The 22,776-nt window shown below is 30.6% G+C and overlaps 2 long non-coding RNA genes across 2 annotated transcripts; both read right to left on the reverse strand.

The window, feature by feature from the left end:
• Positions 1–15,774: 15,774 nt before the first annotated feature.
• LOC112097433 lies at positions 15,775–16,298 on the reverse strand. Its single transcript, XR_002904966.1, has 2 exons — positions 16,237–16,298; positions 15,775–16,065 (listed from the first exon to the last, which is right to left on the reverse strand). It is a non-coding gene; the product is annotated as an uncharacterized LOC112097433 (long non-coding RNA).
• Positions 16,299–16,806: 508 nt separating this feature from the next.
• Positions 16,807–19,211, reverse strand: LOC112097434. The gene is made up of 3 exons (XR_002904967.1): positions 18,875–19,211; positions 17,938–18,067; positions 16,807–16,957 (listed from the first exon to the last, which is right to left on the reverse strand). It is a non-coding gene; the product is annotated as an uncharacterized LOC112097434 (long non-coding RNA).
• Between the last annotated feature and the right edge of the window lie 3,565 nt (positions 19,212–22,776).

The following is a 22,776-nucleotide window of genomic DNA, read 5'->3' on the forward strand; positions in this document are numbered from 1 at the left end:
TAGATTAATGGTTGCTGATTGTGTGGCAGCGAATGGGCAACGAAACTGGGCATTATTTGATCATTTTCTCCCTCACACTGCCATCATGAAGATTGCGTCCATTCATCCTCCCTCAGCTTTGTTAGGTCCGGATCAATTCTATTGGCCGCATTCTAAAAAAGGGAATTTCTCGGCCTCCTCAGCTTATAATGCTATCAGTCCTCCAGATAATTCTTTACAGGATACTAGTTGGAATATGGTTTGGAAGTGGCAAGGCCCTCATGGTGTTAAAGTTTTCATTTGGTTAGCTCTTCATGGTCGGTTGAAAACCAAAGCTGAAATTGCAAGGCGTCACATGGTGATAAATACTGAGTGTGATAGATGTGGGGCCCCGGTTGAGGATATCTTGCATGTTTTAAGAGACTGCATGGGTACGAAAGGTTTTTGGTATCGAGTGATTCCTGTAGCAATGAGGCAGCGTTTTTTCCAAGCTCCTTTTAAAGAATGGATGATGAATAATCTCCAGAAAGCATGGCCTATTTCTGGAGTCCGAAATTGGGTTTGCTTCTTTGGTATAGCGATATGGAGACTATGGTTTTGGAGGAACCAGTTCTGGGTGAATGGATTAGCTATGGATAGTTTATCCATGGTTAATGATGTCAAGGCTCGCACGGAGGAGGTGATTTTACTTCAAGGGTCTTCTTTGAGCTTGACAAATAAAAAAGTCAACAAATGGATTGGTTGGTCGCTTCTGAATTGGCCATGGTGCTAGTTGAATTCAGATGGTGCCTGCAAAGTGAATGGTGTAGCTGCTGCAAGGGGCCTGATTCGAGAGCACAATGGTCATTGGGTTGCTGGATTTGGGATGAATATAGGGAATTGTTCAGTGACTACGGCGGAATTATAGGGTCTTTACCAAGGGTTGATTCTTGCGTGGAATAAAGGGATCCGTTGGCTTTGTGTTGAGGTTGGTAGTCGCTGCGTTACTCAACTTGTGAAGAATAACATGGTGAATCCCAATGAGTTTTCTACTCTCATTCGTGATATTCAAGACCTCATCAGACGCAACTGGCGGGTATATATTATTCATGTGTACAGGGAGGCTAATTTTGCCGCGGATTATTTGGCTACTTTAGCTTGTTCCTTCCCGCTAGGACTTCATGTTTTGAACTCTCCTCCTAAAGGAGTGCTCCAGTTTGTCCCAAGACACTTATGGGGTAGTATATCCCCGCCTTGTTATTTCTTAGCTCTGTTAAGAGCCCCTCTTAATAAAAAAAAAAAAAAAGAATCGGCAGGCACATATACTCAACAACCAGTAGCCGCAAGAAGGGAAAAAAAGAAAAGGAGAACCTGATAAGAATTGAAGCAGAGTTAGCCGCTTGAATTAATCTTCATGATTGGTTTTATTAAATCTCTCTTATTTCTAATTCAATTATGTTAGGCTAGATTTTCTATTTGGTTGAGGGTGAATTTAAAACGCCAAACATGTCACATGATTAATGTTCAATTTCTATTATTCAATTTATTTAATTGAGATTGTTTATATTCTTCTATAATTAATGTTATGATTTTATTCTTATCTTATTTGAGTGGCTAATTAGATAGGACTTGAATAAATTCTATTGTTAGAACTAAATTCTTGATCCATAATTGTCTTGATATTTTAATCATCAATAGTAGGTTGGAATCAATTATTTCAATTGGAGAACATAACCTAGGTCAAATAATCTGAGCTTGTGTGTTTATTACCTAGATCAACCTAATATCTTTCTCTACTTAATGCTTCCATGATCTTAAATTTAAAGAGCTTGTTTTAAATTATCTAATGGTTAGAGATTAGGTGAAAAGCTTGTTTTGTCTAATGACATACTAAGGAAAGATTGAGACTAACAGAGCTTATTGTTGTCTACGGTTGATAGTTTCAATATAAATTAATGATAGAATTGCTATATTATGTGCATGTTTGGTGGTGGTGAATGATTTTTTAACCAAAGTTTTCATCATTATTATTTCTTTATCCTTTAATTAGAGTTTTTATTAAATTATTGTTTTCTTAGTTTTAATTTCTTTATTTCTTTTTATTTTTTAAAAAATTCATAAAACCCCCCTTTTTATTTATAATTGACATTTTCTTTAGTTAGATTAATTTATATTATTATTACTATTATTATTACTACTATTATTTTATTTTAAATCTTGCTTTAAAGTTCATAATAAATATAACTAGTATAGTCTTCGTGGGATCGATCTTTACTCACTTTGTACTAAATATTTATACTAGTATTAAGGTTTTAAATTTGGTGCACCCTAACGACACTACCACCTCTCTTCCTTAAATAATATTTTATCAGTGATGTTATTTTTCTTTCCCTCCTCTTCCTTAAGTAATATTTTATCTCATTATATAAAAAAAATATCATTTAATATTTCATAGTTAGAACGTCAATTTTCTATGTTTATATATATATGATGATGAAAATTATATCTTATTAAGGTCCTTTTACTTTTATTTTTACTTTTTGCGGCATTGACAGTATTCCTCGATGTATTGTTTTTAGTAGAATGAAAGTTGTAATCAAGGACATGCATGCTTATAGAAATAGAGAGGAAGTTTTTATGGCATTATCACGATACTACACGCCATTTATCAAAATTTGTAGACTGCCCATTTTTCAAAATTTTGTGCGCACCTTCCCACGAACGACTCGATGCCGTCGGAAAAAATGTGAGTCCGTTTGGAGCCGGGGAGTACTTTTGGTGAGATTTTTTTAAATTTTTCAGAAAAACCAGTTTTTTCAGCTTAATTTTTTAATAAATTCCCAAAAAATTATCAGAGCCTCCCGGCGATGGAAGGGCACTGCTTGGGAGCAATCCCGTTGGCCCAAGTAATGTCTTAGTCTTAGAGGAGAAAAATCGGGTTGTTTTTTTCAAAATTTGTAGACTGCCCATTTTTAGTCATTGAATGAATTGGAAAGGGTCTGTTTCTTTTACCAAAAGGAGTGTTGTTAGGAACAAAGTTGCGTTCGTGCAGATCCTCATTGTCATCGTAGTAGTCTTCAAGATTAATAATGTTTTGATAAGCCTTGATAGGGCCTCTCTCTTCATTGCAATAATGCTCTACTGAAATTTCAATTCTCGTTGTTTTGCCATTTTGTGAAGTGGGAGTCAAGAAAATCATTTCATCTTCTTCAAGGTCTAAAATCTCAATCTGGGGAATCTTCTGTGCCTCCATTAATTTTACGCTGATTGTGTTTTGTGCCTTCTACTTAAAACCTATTTTTAGGTTTTGCGTCCCCAAACCAATACAATTTGACTCAAAATGGAAATTTTTTTAAATTTGAATAAGAAATAGATTTTTTTAATGAGAAAATTACTAGACTTACAAAGTACAATAGTATCTCATAAATTTACTTTTTAAACCTTTCCAAAATTCTAGCATTGACTCTGGTTGGGTCACACGTGAGTATATAAAAGTTGAATTAATAACAAAATATTCCTAATTTTTAAATCAATGATAAACTTGTCCAAAAAATTAGACTTGGCGGGTTCGTGGTGGGATTCATTGACAAGTTCATATCATTTTTTTTTCTTTTTTCTTTTTTCTTCAGTAAAATTCCTTATGCTTATTTAATCACACTTTCATTTGTTTTGACCTAAAAGCCACGAGCCAAAATGTAAATTTCACATGCATAAGAACCTCAATAAATTAATACTTGATAAAATAATAACCTCGATTAAATAATAGCTTTTTTGCCCTGACTTGAGGCCAACGTGATAAATTAATAACTTGATAAATTTATAGATAATAAATTTTTAAATAAAATTATTTTTCTATGTGTCCCAATTGATACACACATTAATAATCAACTAATTTGAAACTAAATGCATATTATATGTCTATGATTCTATTTGTGGTACTGGCATAATTTTTTATGCATTTCATCGATCGTTATTGCTTTTTTTACACCTTTCAAATGAGAAGCTATTGTTGTATTACATGTGCTATGTTAAGAGAACTAAGAGAGAGATTGTCCTAGTACACTGCCTCCTAAACTTCTTCTCTAATGAGTTACCATCATGCAATCCATCCAAAGAATTATCAATTAACTGATCCACTCAATCAAGATCAAATCAAAATTGTATCATACAGCTTGATATACTCACTACATTATCTAATTCTATTACCTCTATACTTTGTAAAAGTTCTTGTTACGAACATGATATTATCTTGAGAAATTAATAAATTGTTAATTTATTGTTAAATTAATTATTGTTAAATTAATTAATAATTATTGATTTATCAAATTATAATATTTGCTAAATTAATAGAATTTTCATGTCCAAGGCTATTAAGTAATCAAGGTTCTACTTCATTAAGTTAACAACAGAAAAGCCTATATTTGAATTTTTGAGTATTCAGTTAAATTATGTGATACACTCTGTAATTTTACCTATATATGTGAAATTTATATTAGTTTATTTTTGACAAAATGAAAAACATAATGTGGTTGGAGAATATTTGCTCTAAAAAGTGATACACCTAGGGATAGCAATGGGCAAGATAGGGTGGGGAGGCCTCCTTCGCTTCCTGCCCCATTTAGAATTTGGCACTCATTCCCATCTCCACTCCTCAATAAGTACCAACTTATTCAAGGAATTAGTGCATATTATATATGTGCGTGTGTGTGTCGCTAGCCTAAAAGGGTTAGACATAATGTAATTTTGATGATAACAAACATATGTCTAAAGTGATTTGAAAAATATTGTATTTCACATTTCACTAGTTCTTGAAAGATAATATTTATGATGAAGTGAATCATGTGAAATCAAGTCCAAGACTCTCAACAGACAACGGCACGATCAAGAATAAAGTTTAGAGATCAACGGACTCATTATTGCGACAATTCTTGTAAAGCCGGTATGATTTAATATATGTATGGTTTAGCATTTGAGAAACTCAAAATTTTGTTTAATAAATCATTATTTTTTTTATAAATCAAATGTTTTACAAGTATAAGCTAAGTATTTTATGAAATTAGTTATTTTTCAAGATGTGGACTAAAATGAAAAAGTTTTGCAATCTTTGATTTTAATATGTATTGTTTTGAATTCTAGAGTTGGACTTATTTGCAAACATTTGAAACCTTTTGGACTATACTATAATTTATGAACGTTTGAGGGCCAGACTATAAATATTAAAATGTACAGAGAGTTAGCAACTAACTGTCTGAGGGCTAGTGGCTAGCCACCGGAGGAAAATTTCATATTTCCAAATTTTGGACTAAATTGAAAAGATTTTGAGAACTTTAAAATTTATAAGTATTTTGTTAAATTTTAAAAAGGACTTCTTTGAAAAATATTATTATGTATTGGGTCATATCACAATTTCATGAAGTTTTGAAAAAAAAAGTATTATTTAGAAATTCTAAAATTGGACATGTTTGTAAAGTTTTATGACATTTTAGGCCGTAATATAATTATAAAAAGTTAAAGCTCAATAGATGTTGTATGCACTTTTTTATACTTGCAAAAGTCTTAAAATTGAAGTTGGAATTGAGGTTTTATAGCTAAATCTCAAAAACTAGTCGTTATAGTAAAATTCCACTCTTAAAGAGAGTTTCTTTTTTGTAATCTTTATTTTCTCATCAAATTTGTGAGTGTATAAGTGTGAGAAACACTTGAGTGAAGAGATTGTGAGATAATCTCTTAGTTGTAAAGGTTTATTAACACCTTAGAAGTCAATTGTAAAGAACTTGAAGCCTAGGGAGGCTTGGATAGTGAAATCTTCGAGCTTGGTTGGCTTGTAGGCATGGACGTAGGTGGGGATTGTCGAACCACGTAAAAATCATTGTGTTTGCTCTCTCTTCCCTTACTCTTTCATTATTGTGCTTTATTAAATTTATTATTTTTTATTTCAATAAGGCAATAGATCGAATTGTTATGTGGTTTGTTTAGCTTAAGTTTTAAAATCTCAATTCATCATCCTTTTTGGGTTGCATAACTTGCATTTCATTTGGTATCAGAGCTTGATTCTCTTATTAGGACTTTACCATTTAGAGTAGAAGATCCATGGTAACCCAAAATGACTCAACTTTTAGGGCAGGACAATCCACAACTAGACCACCATTCTTTGACGGTAATGACTACCCATATTGAAAAACTAGGATGAGAATTTATTTACAAGCTTTAGATTATGAAATTTGGGAAGTTTTTTTTTTTTTTACGGTCAATTCATACCTATGACTAAAAATGGAGTAGGAGATGATATTCCAAAACCTTCAAGTCAATATAGTGAGTTAGAAAAGAAAAAGATATTTTTAAACTCCAAGGCAATGAATGCTTTATTTTTTGCTCTAGATAAGAAAGAGTTTCATAAAGTGTCGAGTTGTGAGAGTGCTCAAGAAATATGGAACAAACTTGAAGTTGTCTATAAAGGAACAAATCAAGTTAAAGAGTCTAAAATTAGTAGATACACTCGACAATATGAATTATTTCAAATGGAAAAAAAAATGAGTGTATATTCTATGTATATAAGATTTACGGACATGGTGAACACTCTAGGAGCCATAAGAAAAACTTTTTCGAATAGTGAGAAAGTTAAGAAAATTATTAGGTCACTTCCAAAAGAATGGAGACCTAAAAGAACTGCCATTGAGGAAGCCAAAGATTTAAATACCTTACCTATTGATGATTTAATTGTTCTCTTATTTCTTATGAGGAAGACTTGGCAACGAAAAAAGGCAATGGGGAGAAGAAGAAAAGCATTGCTCTCAAAGCTTTAAAATATGAGAGTAGTGGGAAAAGTGAGCCGGATGATGAGGAGATGACTATGCTAGCGAGGAGATTCAAAATAATTTTCAAGAAAACCAATGAGTGAGGAAAATTTAGAAACCTCAAGAACCAAAAGGAGAAGAATGAAATAATTATGTGCTATGAATGCAAGAAGCCTGGCCATATAAGATCGGAGTGCCAACTTCTCAACAAACTCAAGAAGAAAGCCATGGTGGCTATTTAGGATGATAGCGATGAAGAATCAAGTAATGAACAAGATTCGCAAGAAGTGTCAAACCTAGCACTTATGGCAATAGGAGATGATGATGAACTTGATGAGGTAAATGATCTTTTTACTTATGATGAGTTGTATGTCTTAAAAAGAAAGTTGTAGAGCTCACAAATGAAAATGAATCTCTAAGTGTAAAGATTGCATGCTTAGAATTAGAAAATAAAACTTTGCATAATAGAGTTGCATTATCAAATGATAAACCAAGCACTTCACATGGGCATTTAGAGCCACATGTAGATGATTTGAAAAAGTAAAATGAAATGCTTAAGAAAAAGAATATTGAACTTAATGATATTGTCTTAAAATTTACAAATGGGCAAAAGATGTTGGATAACTTGCTTAATTCACAAAATGTGTGTTTGATAAAGGAGGACTTGGTTATAAGCCTAATTTGAAACAAAAGTATTATAAGAACTACTTTGTAAAGAGTACATCCATTAACAATCAAGTAGAATGCTACTATTGTAATCAAAATGGTCACATGAAGTTTAGATGTCCTGTTAAAAGAAACACATATTATGGAATAAAATGTATTTGTGTTCCAAAAGGAACCATAGCTAACACTTAAGGACTCAAAAAGGTTTGGGCACCTACGACTTGAGATTTTCTCTACAGGGCTTGAAGAAGAAGAATAATAAATGGTACTTGGACAGTGGTTGTTCAAGGCATATAACCGGAAACTATACATGATTTTCAAGTTTCACCAAAATCGAAAACAGTGGAGATGTTTCCTTTGGAGACAATTCAAAGGGAAAGATTCTCGGAATTGATAATGTCAGTAAAATTTCCTCAACACTAATTAAAAATGTATGTTTGGTTGAAAATTTGAAACACAACTTGATTAGTATTAGTCAATTATGTGATAAAGGATATAGAGTTATATTTGATAAATCAAAATGTGTTATTGAGAATGCATGTGATGGCAAGATTTTTTTTGTAGGAAATAGATGTGTTAATGTTTACACCATTAATATAGATTGTGCATCTACTATTGACAAATGTTTCTCGGCATCGCATGATGATGGATGGTTATGGCATAGAAGACTAGGTCATGCAAGTATGGATTTGATTTCAAAAATTTCGAAAAATGATTTGGTTAAATGTCTTTTAAAAACCAGTTTTTAAAATGATAGAATTTGTGAAGCTTGCCAATTTGGAAAACAAATCAAAACTTCTTTCAAAAACAAGAATCATGTCTTTACTTCAAAACCACTTTAATTACATCACATTGATTTGTTTGGACCTTCTCGATATGCTAGTTTAAATGGAAAATATTATGCATTTGTAATTGTGGATGATTATTCTAAATACACATGGGTATTGTTCTTAGCTAATAAGGATGATATCCTTGATGCATTTAGAGTTTTCTGTAAAAAGGTTTAAAATGAAAAGGGATATGTTATTTCTTGTATTAGAAGTGATCATGGCGGAGAATTTGAAAATCATGCATTTGAGAATTTTTGTAATGATTTTGGCATTGAACATCAATATCCATCACCTAGGACTCCACAACAAAATGGAGTTGTTAAGAGAAAGAATAGGTCTATTCAAGAAATGGTTAAGACCATGTTAAATGAGAATGTTTTACCAAAATATTTGTGGGCCAAAGCCGTCAACACCGCTTGTTATGTTTTAAATCGGGTGTTGATTAGACCTCATCTCAATAAAGCTCTCTATGAGCTTTGGAAAGACAGAAAACCCAACATTGGTTATTTCAAAGTTTTTGGATGCATATATTTTATTTTGAACACAAAAGAAAATCTTAGTAAATTTGATTCAAAATCTGATGTTGGTATCTTTCATGGTTATTCAAATACAGGCAAAACTTATAGAGTGTATAATAAAAGAACTATGGTTGTTGAAGGGTCAATGCATGTTATGTTTGATGAATCTAACCCCTACTCTGTGGAGAAAGTAATTGTTAATGATGATGCAGATGGAGAGTTACAAGAAGAATCATCAAAAGATAAATAAGAGAATGCACCACAAGAAAATCAAGAGGATAGACAAGAAGAACAAACAAATATGGAGCAACAATAAGATACTTCTCAAACACTCCCTAAGGAGTGGAGGTATGTTTGCTTTCATCCTAAGGATTTAATTTTAGGTGATCCTTCAAGAGGTGTTACCACTAGATCATCATTAAGAAATACTTGTGAGCATGCTGCATTTATTTCTCAAATTGAACCAAAATCCTTTGCTGATGCGGAAAATGTTGAATATTGGATTATGGCAATGCAAGAGAAGTTAAATCAATTTGAGAGAAATAAAGTATGGGAATTAGTTCCTAAACCGGAACATCAATGCATTATAGGCACTAAATAGGTATTTAGAAATAAAATGGATGAATTCGGTGTGGTTGTAGGGAATAAAGATAGATTAGTGGCTCAAGGATACAACCAAGAAGAAAGAATTGATTTTGATGAACCATTTGCACCTATAGCTAGATTAGAATCTATTAGAATGTTGTTAGCATTCGCATGTCATAAAGATTTCATTTTATATCACATGGATGTCAAAAGTGCTTTCCTAAATGGTTATATTGTAGAAGAAGTTTATGTGAAACAACCCCCTGGTTTTGAAAATGAAAAGTTTCCAAATCATGTGTATAAGTTGTCTAAAGTATTGTATGGCTTAAAACAAGCACCTAGAGCATGGTATGATAGGCTTAAGAATTTCTTGTTGGATAACGGTTTTTCAATGGGAAAAGCGGATATCACTCTCTTTGTTAAGTATAAGAACCAAGATATACTTATTGTTCAAATTTATGTTGATGATATTATTTTTGGTTCTACTAATGAGTCTTTGTGCAAGGAGTTTTCATCTTGAATGAGTAAGGAATTTGAAATGAGCATGATAGGAGAATTTCCTTGGACTTCAAATCAAACAAAACAATGAGAGAATCGTCATCAACCAAGCTAAATATGTCAAAGATTTATTCAAGAGATTTGGCATTGATGACTCAAAGACCAAGAGCACTCTAATGAGTACAACAATCAAGATTGACAAAGATTAAAAAGGTAAAGAGGTTGATATTAAAATGTATCGAGGTATGATCAGCTCTTTACTTTACTTAACCGCAAGTAGACCCGATATCATGTTTAGTGTATGTTTGTGTGCAAGATTTCAATCATGTCCAAAGGAATCTCATTTTCCTGCTATTAAAAGAATTTTTCATTATTTGAGTGGAACCATAGATCTTATCTTTTAGTATCCTAGAGGAACCCATATAGATTTAACTTGTTATTCATATGCCGATTTTGTCGGTTACAAGGTCGATAGGAAAAGTACTAGTGGAACTTGCCATTTCCTAGGTCTGGTTTAGTAAGAAATAAAATTCGATTGCGCTCTCAACCACTGAGGCAGAATATAATGCTGCAGGTAGTTGTTGTGCACAAGCCTTTTGGATGAAACAAACACTTAGAGATTATGACATTAATCTTGAACAAATTCCTATCAAGTGTGATAACACGAGTGCTATGAATCTATCAAAGAATCTCATTTAGCACTCTAGAACAAAACATATAGAGATTAGACATCATTTCTTGAGAGATCATGTTCAAAAGGGAGATATTGTATTAGAATTTATCTCTATGGAAAAACAATTTGCCGATATTTTTACAAAACCTCTTTGTGAAGAATATTTTTCAAAAATTCGACATGAACTTAGGATAATAAAACTCTCACATTAATATCTATAATCATGTTATTGAGACTATTAAAAATTAATTGATTGAGATTTTTTTATGTTTATGAAGTATTAAAGCATGATAGATGAGTGATGTGTTTGATTTATTAATTTTTAAATGCTTATATGTTTCATGATTGTGTAAAATATATGCATGATGGATGAATTATATGTTTGAATTAATCATCTCTTGAATGTTTATAATTATGATTCGAGCATTAAAATGGCCTTTCAGATGTTTTGAGATCACGAAATGACCTTGGGATTGATCAAAATTAGTCGGAAAGCAAACATTATGCAGAAGGGCAGAAAATAGGCGGCTAACCGCTTGGTCACGGGTTTAAGGGATTCCCCCCCCCCCTCTTTTTCATGCTTTCTTCACTCTCTCTCTTAACCGTTCACCTCACCTCTATTTCTTCTCAAATTTTATTCATTTCTCAATCATTTTTATGCCAAAATCACTCATCAAAATCATTATCCATCCTCCAAACATCATATCATCACTTGTTTCTCCAAATCTCAAAATTAAAATCTAAGCTTGCTCATTTCTTTCTCCTCCATGTCAAGTCATTTTTAGCTCATCTTTGATCAAATTAATACCATATATTGCATTAAATCATCTCTAGTATCAATTTTATTGGCTCAAACACTTCCATTTCATACAAAATCTTGAAAATCCGAATTTGGGTATTTAAGCTTGTTCTTGTTTTCAATAATAGTTGGTGGTGAAAAATCCAAGGGAAAACAAGTAGCCAAAAGGTGCAAGGAGCATCATATAAACAATCCGAAGTTTATATTAACCCATTTGCCACATCCACCATCTTCATCTTGATTTTAGTTCTTAGTTTTATTCTGCACTACATTTTTCATATGCATTGTTGTTTTGATTATGGATTGAGGATGCTTGTTATTTGGTATTTGGATATTTTATGTTTAGATGATGTTTTCTGGATTCTAAGGATGTTATAACTCTTTGGTTAATTGCATGCATAATTTTTATATGTTTCTTGATTAATCATTGAGTGGTTTTTTTTTCTAAGTATGGATTTATAGTAATTTTGATGACGAAGGGGGAGAAGTAGTGTATTTTGAATTCCTAGAGACAGGTAATACATATTTTGATCTTGAAGTCTTTGTGTATGGTTTTGAAACATTAAGAGGGAGCTTACAAATTTTTATAAATCATATATTCAGGGGGAGTTTGTTTTAAATTTATTTTACATGTTGAGTCACATATGTCATGTATTAAGGGGGAGTATAAATGTCAAAATACATGAGATGTTTATCATCATCAAAAAGGGAGAGATTGTTAACCTAAACGGCTACACATAATATAATTTTGATAATAACAAAAATATGTCTAAAGTGATTTGAAAAATACTGTATTTCACATTTCACTAGTTCTTAAAGGATAATATTTATGATGAAGTGAATCATGTGAAATCAAGTTCAAGACTCTCAACGGACAACGGCACGATCAAGAATAAAGTTTAGAGATCAACAGACTCATTATTATGACAATTCTTGTAAAACCGGTATGATTTAATAAATGTATAGTTTAGCATTTGAGAAACTCAAAATTTTGTTTAATAAATCTTTTTTTTTCATAAATCAAATGCTTTACAAGTATAAGCTAAGTATTTTATGAAGTTAGTTATTTTTCAAGATGTGGGCTAAAATGAAAAAGTTTTGCAATCTTTGATTTTAATATGTATTATTTTGAATTCTGGAGTTGCACTTATTTGCAAATATTTGAAACATTTTGGGTCATACTATAATTTCTAAAAGTTTGAGGGCCAGACTATAAATATTGAAACGAACAGAGAGTTAGCAACTAACTACCTGGGGGCTAGCAACTAGGGATGGCAAAACCTCGGGCCGGGTCCGGGTATTGCAATGATCGGACCCTGCCCAGATGCAACCGGTCCGGGTTCGGGTCCGGTCCGGGTTTTAATCCGGGTACCCGAATTTTATATTTTTTAATATTATATGTATATATATTTTTTATTTTTTAGTAATTTTATAAGTTTTAAATTTATTTCAATAAAATTTGACATGAAAATATAAACTTTAAGTGTTTAAAACTTTATATATGTATAATAAATGAGTCAAATAAATATAAATATTTAAAATAATATATATTTTATAATATTTTTTTAATAAAATCCGGGTTCCGGGTTTATCAAGTGATGCCCAAGACCGACCTGGCTTCGTACCCGGGCCGAGTAATACTCGGCCCACAACACCCGGGTACGGTCCAGGTCCGGACCGAGCGGGTATTTTTGCCACCTCTACTAGCAACTAGCCGCCAGAGAAAATTTTCATATTTCCAAATTTTGCACTAAATTGAAAACGTTTTGAGAACTTCAAAATTTATAAGTATTTTGTTAAATTTTGAAAAGGACTTCCTTGAAAAATATTATTATGTATTGGGTCATATCACAATTTCATAAAGCTTTGGAAACAAAAAGTATTATTTAGAAATTCTAAAATTGGACCTATTTGTAAAGTTTTATGACATTTGGGCCGTAGTATAATTATAGAAAGTTAAAGCTTAATATATGTTGTATGCACTTTTTTATGCTTGCAAAAGTCTTAAAATTGAAGTTGGAGTTGAGTTTTTATAGCTAAATCCCAAAAACTAGTCGTTATAGTAAAACTTCATTCTTAAAGAGAGTTTCTTTTTTGTAATCTTTATTTTCTCATCAAATTTGTGAGTGTATAAGTGTGAAAAACACTTCAGTGAAGAGATTGTGAGATAATCTCTTAGTTGTAAAGGTTTATTAATACCTTGGAAGTCAATTGTAAAGAACTTGAAGCTTTGGGAGGCTTGGATAGTGAAATCATCTAGCTTGGTTGGCTTGGAGGCGTGGACGTAGGCGGGGATTGTCGAACCACGTAAAAATCATTATGTTTCTCTCTCTTCTCTTACTCTTTTATTATTATTCTTTATTAAATTATTGTTTTTGATTTCATTAAGGCAATAGATTGAATTGTTGTGTGGTTTGTTTATCTTAAGTTTTAAAATCTCAATTCACCCCTCTTGGGTTGCATAATTTGCATTTCATGTGTGTCTGTCGCGCGGCGTGCATGATGCACCTACACTAAATTGGAGAAAGAACGCATAAATATTTAGTAGGATAATCACTTTTACTTCGTAACTAATATTTCCAACAAACACTTAATATAATAACATTTTAATAGGATTTACAACTAACATTTACATGCACGATACCTTTATATTAAATTTAGAAAAAGATATAGTCATTACTATATGTATTTGGTAAGATAGTTAATCAGTTTTACTCAGTAAGTAATATGTACAACTAATATTTACAATGCGCACTTCATATTTTAACATGGTTTTTTTCATTAAAATGTTTTTTACCAGAACTTGAAAACACAACAAGGACTCAAATGAAACAAATGCAAAATTATATCCTTTGTTTATGATTTTCTAAAAAAGTAAAGTATAATTTTTTTTTCTTTTTACTGCCACAATATTGGGACTCATCCAGAGTTAAGTTGTGGTACCTACAATGTCCTTTTTATATTTTCATTTTGAAAACCTTTAAGAAATTTAAGAAAAAAATGTAGGAAGAAGAGATTCTTAGTGATCCTTTGGAAAGTAATGACGAATTAAAAGAAAAAAAAACGCTATAATGAATTTGAATAATTTTCTTTTTTAAGAAACAAATGTCATTGATTAATGTCCAAGTGACACGTGCACCCTTTTGAGTGCAAATACAACCTTATTTTGCTACGTCACACTAAAGTACCTGATGATAATATCACATAAATTTCAACAACGGGTGATATATATACTTAAATAAGTAAAAAAAAAATATTATCAACTTCCACTTTTATATTACTAATATGATAATAGAATAAATGACACCTACACCCCCAAAGTTTAGAAAAATACTCATAAAAATCCCAAGTTTTGAAAAAGGGACACCAAGACCCTTTTTGGCCCATAATATCGTTTGAATATAGTAATTTGATAATTGATTTGAAAGATTTTTAATTAAAAAATTTAATATAAATAATATAATCTATCTAGTAGACTAATAATATTAAATTATTTTTGACATTTAAAATAATTTTTAAATTTTAAATTATTATATTTATTTTAATAATATATTTGTAATATTATAAAGATTTTAAATAAATCTTTGGATTAAATAGATTTTACAATTAAAAAATCTCCCTATTAATAAAATTAAAATTAACTTTTACATAATATGCAAAATAATTTTAATTTATTATTTGAATATTATGTTTCTATCTATTATTCAGAATTACTTTAATATAATAAAATAGGTCTAATAGATTGAAAAATATAAAAATATTTTTAAATATTAAAATTATTTTGAAACGTAAATATTATTACATTTATTTTAATGCCATATTTCCATTTATTATTATATTTTAGGTTTTTTTATTTATAAAGTCAGAGGACATTATGGTCAAAAAAGGGGTCATGGTATCTCTTATTGAAAATTTGGGGATCTTTATAATCATTTATCTAAACCTGGGGAGTGTAGGTGTCCTTTTTCAGTATGTCGCTTTTACAAATAAAAAGATCAAAATAATTTTTCCTAAAAAAGAAAATAAAATTCATCAAATTCTTGACTCTAAAATATTATTCTATTCTTTTCTCTGTTATTCGGTTGCTCACGGAAAGATAATGAGAGGAAACTTTAGGCAAAAGAAATGCATAAACACTAGTCAAAAAATGACATTCTCTGATACTATTTTGATATTAGGAACTCATTTAACTGACATCGAGTTTAATGTCACTGATTACGGTGCAACAAATTTACTTCCACAATTTTTTGTGTCAGTAAATCTATGTCACCATAGTATCAAAAAAATGTTGATGCTTGTACGTCACATCAACAACGAGTCTATGGCATCAAACAAATACTGATACAAAGGCATAACAAATATAACGATACTTTGGTATCAATGCTTATTTGAGAAAAATTTTTTTAAAAAAATAAAAATCAATATAATAGAAATTGAAAATTTGCAATTGGCATTTGAATTGGAATTTACATTCACCCACACATGAAAACTATTACATTGCAATGAACAATTTAAAAATTATTACATTGTTTGAAACTTATTACATCATTTACCAACTACAAATAATTTATAAACTGATATAGTAACAGCACAATCTTCCAACACATGTTTATTGCTTCTGCGGATTCTTTCTCTCGATAATCAAAATGAAGTCTTCTATTATTGTTTCCGTGTTCCAATTTGACATTTGCTCTGATTATTTAGTTTTGACCCATATACATGCTTTAGTTTATTGCAAGTCATCCTGCACCATTCAAGACATAAACAATAAAAAAACTATAGTTATTTGTATACTTGGTAGAACTAGATCCAGTAATCAATAACAATATATTTTGTTAACTAATAATAATAATAAAAAAAAATTATTAGAAAATATAATTAAAACAAAAAAAAAATTAACTAAAGTATTACTTACACAATTACAACTTCACCATTAGAGAACTGAACCCATCACCATAGTCCACACACATGATGTAACTGTATTGAATGGAAAGTGCAATTCCAAGGGTAGAAGGAATGAAGCAATTAGAAATAAAACATGGATGATTCAATTCTTTAGACAGAGCCTTATCAATATATCAAGAAAAGAAGATGCTCTGCTGAACCGAATTTCTCTCAGTTATTTAGTTAAGCATGTTGCAGGCATATCTTAAACTAGCTTGTAAGTGCAATATATTGCATGGAAAAACATATGGCATGCTCCACAAGGTCCAGGAATATATTAAACAATGCATTGACAAGTAGCAAACAAGCTAAAAGCTTACGAAAAAAATTATAAAATTTACATGCTGCAATCTACATTATTTCCTAATTTCTTTAAAATTGTAGTTTGTACACAACTACTAAATCTAAATGGTATGAAACTAAATTAACAAATTATTTGTGCATAATTATTAACTGAAAAAAAAAATTAATTTAAACTGAGAGCTATCAATTTGTTAAATCGAAAGTGTATAAAGAATAAGCAAAAAGGGTAGTTACTAGCCTCACTGAGAAAAGCATAGGTAATTTAGCCACTGGTCTTTCTTTGTTGGGCAGTTTAGAGTCATCACAATGAATGTGATGAATAAGGCCACTAGCACTGGAACACAGAGAAATTCCAAGGCTCAAGTCAAGATTGTGGTTGTTGCTACTACCTGCATTGAAAAAAATGACAATTAAGTTACTGGAAAATCAAGTAAATGCATAACAAATATATAATACAGTGTCATACACATTCCATGAGTTTCATACTTTCAACAAAAAGGCCTAACTGGGCAAGAATCGAAACTATACTTTGCAAATAAATCATGAATTTTTAACTCCTCCATTACACCCTTCCATAACTGAAAGATAGATAACATTGCATCATCATCATTATAACATTCTTTTGCCAATTCATACCTAAACATTCACGCCAAAATATAACACCAGCTGACAGGTAGCTAAACCCCTTAACTTTAAATACAGGATAAGTAAAACAAATATGTTTCCTTATGCTTATATTATATCCTGATTTAAGCTTTAGAAATTGAAACTCATCCACAATCAACTAAGTCGATTATCCCCAAGAAAGTTCAGTTTAGCTTCCATTCTAAATAGATTACATATATATTCTATTTGTAGATCCTACAATGGGAACAAAATTCTAATATCAACCACGTAAAAGTGGAAGCCAGATTAGCAAACATTTTATGTTCCCGCTACATACAGTCTTGAATCAATAACATTACTTTATCCCTTTCCAACAATCATTCAGCAAAAACTTAGCATTCACCCACCAATGCTAACCCATATAACATTTATACAATCACTGAGTGCTATATAAAAGGCAAAGTAATAAAAATCCAAGTATCAAGTACAAACATCCACTAACAATAATTATCTAGCACTAGAAAAAAAGGCAAGAATAGATAGGAACTATAAAATTTAAGTAAATATATGAAGAGAAACTCTGAACAAGGAAGCCAGAACTTACTTGACAAGCTAACTTAACAATGCATAGCATATAATGCAAAATCTATATCAAACTCTTAAACCCAAAAAACAAATTGTTGTTTACTAATTAATAATTTTCTCAAATCAGCCTAAAGCATTGAACTCAAACTAGAAATTATAGATATTTAAAAAAAATTACCCCACAGAAGCTGAAAATATTGTGCACAAAAATCAGGAGCTACACCTAGATCGAATGAGCTGGAAAGTTTTGATAGAAGTAGGTGACTTCCCAATTCAATGAGCAGTAGCTCGGTTGCAGAAAAATAGCCCTGTGTTTCCAGAAAATTCAATTAAACTGCACCAAAAATGTTCATCAAATGTCTTTCATTCTATTCAGAACAAAAGCAATTGAATTTCATAAGAAAAAAATTGTAATTTGAGCAACTAATTACATGAGAAACATCTAATCAACAGCCAAACAATACACAAAAATGAAAAGACAAATATGGCTTACAAAAGAGCGCCCACTATAAATGTCAATTATGTATCAAATTGTACCAAACATAAGTAAGGACATAAGTTATCCTATTAAATTAGAAATAAACTGAATCCACATATGATCGATAGGATAATCATGGAAAATCATCTACATGCATTGAAGGATTTAGGGTTTGGAGAATTAAGGAACAGTGAAACAATTAGAACTTTTAGAGAGAAGGACTTCGGTCCAGTGCAGAATTGAAACTTCTTCTTAAATTAGAAATAGTTTATGAAATCTAAAACTAAATTAATTTTATTAAATCTACTAATAATTGCTTACTAAAAGAGTTGGATATTATTTTGAGCAGTCCAGTGTATATAATTTTCCATTTAAAGCGCTGGAATATGAACTTAACTGCGACTTAAACATTATATAAACCTAGAAAGGAAGAAAATTTACATAAATCTCGAGATAAAAATCGAAATAAAATTGAGAATGGAAAATCTCTCTCTCAAAATCTAGAAGGTACAAAATCTTTCTTTTAAGAATCCAAAATATTTGTCAAAAAAAAATTTTACACGTATTGTTTGGCCGCTTTTGTATTACTTGGAATATATTAGGAAATTGGGAATCAAAATTAGGCGGTTGGCTTTACCTGTTTACCATATCAAAAACCATTTCCATATATTCTTGGTGGAAAACAGAAACTTCGGCGCACAGCGAAGGACAGTAGCTTCAATGCGCTGCAGATAAGAGAGATTGTAGTGCGCGGTGGAGAAGAAATCTGCAGCAAATGGCGCAGACAGAACCTGCAGTGAGTGTAATTTTGTGTTCTTCAACAAATTCGATTTAGGGTTTGGTGAAACTGTGGGTTTGGATTGAGGGTCTTGTTTGGTTAGTTGATTTTAGATTTAGGGTTTCAGTAGACAGAGGGGGAAATCGATTTTGGAAGGAGAGGGAAATGAGAAGCTAAAAAGTTCCTAGTGTTTAATTTATCGTGATAGCATTTTAGCAATAAGAACGACACCGTTTAGGTTTAGGGAAATTAAAAAATTAAAATTAAAATTAAAATACCTGTTTAATTAGTATCAATACTTAATTATGATATTATAATATCAACAATTACTGACACTTATATATAAAAGGGGTTAAAAATTATTTAGGTTATCAAATGCCGATTTTTTTTATTTAGTATCAAAAATTTAATATCAGCGTTTCTCAATTTTTTAGTAGTAAAAGATGAAAAGAATAGAACCGACTAACTGAAAAAAAAAAAAAAAAAAGAATAAAATTTTGGTGGCAAAAGAAATGCATAAAGATACTTGGAAGCAAAAGGTCAAAAAACAAAGACATGAGATAAAAAAATAATAAAGAAAGAAAGAAAGGGACAATGAGATAAAGAATGTAATAAATTATTAGTGATTTCATTTTAAGGATCACGAACAAAGAGCATGAAAAGTCTTGGTTCCAAATTCAAACATTCCTCAAGTCACAAATGAAATTCAAATTAAATGGAAACCGAAAATCAAATGACAGTCGACATAAAAAGTTAAAATACAGAATTTCTATCCTAATTAATAGAGCGTCAATCAAGAACCGTTAAATGCTTAGTAGTTGTTAATAATACTTATGTAACATCAATTAATAAGTGACACGTTAAGTATCGTACAAATTATATCGCAATTTCAAAAGATTTTAGATTACTAACTGTGCACTTTACTATGAATAGATCACTTGCATATTGCTTAAATGTCACATTAATAATCTAGCAAAACTCTAGATATCTTCTTCTTTTTTTAACATTTTTATTCTAGATAAGTTTACACCCATTTTCAGGTCTGCTGATTTCACTTGCATATTACTTTTTTTTTTGTGAACGAGTAGATGGCTTGCACATCGCTTAGTTTGTTATATGTGCATCTCAATTTTAAAGCCTCAACTCTGCGAATGTATATATATACTTCCACTCGATATGAAAAATAGATATAAACATGATAAGAATACGACAGAAGAGAGCATACATATGTGTATTTATTTCACAATCTAAATCTCTCGTTAGCTGCTCTTGAATTTACCAACTCACTTCTATATGTCGAATATTCCATTATTAGTTTTGCAGCATTTAAAGTCCTTTCTTTCATGCTAATCAGCAAGAATAGTAGCTAAATAATGAAAAATTACACTACTACAATCTCCGGTATTATAGAAAAAAATATATATATTATTTAAAATTTATCCTCATATGAGTCCCTATTGTGAAGTACGATTTTATAACAAATCCAATATATATTTCAAGAATTGTAAGAATGAGAATCAAACACATTCTCATCCATGTGAATCGATTCAAATATCATTCATCTTATCAATTCAAAAAATTTTATTAGATGAACCAACTGATAATCATTCAATAATAAAATCAATAAAACCAGTGATTTGATTATTATGTGGTAGTGTCGTTAGGGTGCACCAAATTTAAAATCTTACTACTAATATAAATAATTAGTACAGAACGAATAAGGATCGATCCCACAGAGACTATGTTAGTTATATTTATTATCGACTCTCAAGCAAGACTTAAAATAAAATAATAATAATAGAAATAATTAATATAAATTAATCTAATTAAAGAAAATGCCAATTATAAATAAAAGGAGAGTTTTTGAATTTTTAACTAAATAGTAAGAAATAAAGAAATTAAACTATGAAAACAAAAATTTAATAAAAACTCTAATTAAAGGAAAAACAAATAATAATGATGAAAACTTTGGTTAAAGGATCATTCACCACCACCAAACATGCACATAATATATCAATTCTATCATATGATATGTTTGGGGTTTTGAATTCACCCTCAACCAAATAGAAAATCTAGCCTAACATAATTAAATTGGGAATAAGAGAATTGATAAAACCAATCATGAAAATTAATTCAAGCAGCTGCCTTTTTCTTCAATTCCCTTCGACTACTGATTTTTTTCTTCTCTTTTGCGGCTGCAAATTGTTTTGTATGTGTGGCTGCCGAATATCCCCCCTTGTGTTGCTTCCGCTTGGCCCTTATATAATGCTTCAATTGTGGCTTTTTAAATCCTTGCATGGAAAGAATTAAATCCAAGCCAAAACCGCCACTTCATAACGTGCTTGCCATTTAAATTGTCATGCAAAATATTTGCTTCCTTTTTCGTCTTCATTCACAAACTCTTTTGATTGGTCATGCTTAAAGCCAAAAGGCTTTATTTTTTTCTTCCTCTCACGTGCTGGATGGCAATCTCCTTTTTCCAATTTTAGCTCCATGTGATGGCTTAGCTTGTAATTGGCTTGGCTTCCTTTTTTACTTTCATTTTCTAATTCTTGATCTCTTGTGCACTTTTATCTCCTAATTTTCAATTCTTTTCCTATTCTGATTCTCTTAATTAGATTTATTTCTTGAATGCTCCGATTTAATTTCTCTTCAATCTCATAATATACTTAAAATAACAAAATAAAAAAAAACTAAGATAAAAATTAACACAATAAAAATATAATTTACTAAATTAAAAATTAACTAAAATAACTAAAATAACTAGAGTATTTAAGACCAAAACAAGAAAAAGATGGAGAAATTAATAGCAAAATATATGAAAAATATGCACTTATCAAATTCTCCCACACTTACCCTTTGCTCGTCCTCGAGCAAACCTAGAATAAAAATAAAATAAAAAGAAAACATAAACTAGTCCACTTTCGTAGGAAATCACGATTGCATTTAGCGTATGCAACAAGCCTTTAAACCCCTAGGTGGCCCTAGTGGACGAGTTATAGTCTCGTGAGGGCTTCAGCGATAATACCCACAAATATCATTTTTTTAATAGTAGAAAAAAAAAACAAAAGACTTTAAAATAAAACTAGCCTTAAAGATTGCATAAGTCATATAGCTCAAAGAAAATTTCAAATATTATCGAAGTTCTAACTTCAATTCAATAGTTAATCTCATCTCTCTTTTAATTCTCCTAGTGTGTGTGTGAATCAATTCAATCAAAATTCATTCCCAAAATCTTCAATATCAACAGCCTTTGCCTTGACAAAGAAAAAAATAGGTCAAACTAATCTTATCATCTTGATCTCCAATTTTTTTTTTTCACTCACAGGCATTTGCGTGCATTTTCTTTTGATTTTTTTTCTTTTTTTTTGTTTTTGTTTTTTTTTTAACCTTCTTCTCATGGTAGATTATCCTCTACATACTAGTGGTACATAGGCCCAAATTACTCAAGGATAGCTTCACTCTTAAGGGTTATAAGTAGCTATTTCTGACTATAGTGCCTGTGTATACGACACTATATTGTGGAGATAAGATTCAAGACAAATAATCATTTACTCAATCTAAAATTCTCAACTCAAGCTGCATCAATCTCAAATTCTAAGTCAAAACTATGAAAGAATTGATATTAGTGCTCATGGTTTAAAGAATCTCAATTAAAAGGAAATCAACACAGGAATCAAGTATAAACTAAGGTAATATTCAACTCTTTCTAAGAACCATATTCATTGTCGATCAAATTCTTATCATTGGCTAATATTTAA

The sequence above is a fragment of the Citrus clementina genome, unplaced genomic scaffold (genome assembly GCF_000493195.1).
Source record: "Citrus clementina cultivar Clemenules unplaced genomic scaffold, Citrus_clementina_v1.0 scaffold_6, whole genome shotgun sequence".
Classification (NCBI taxonomy): Eukaryota; Viridiplantae; Streptophyta; class Magnoliopsida; order Sapindales; family Rutaceae; genus Citrus; species Citrus x clementina.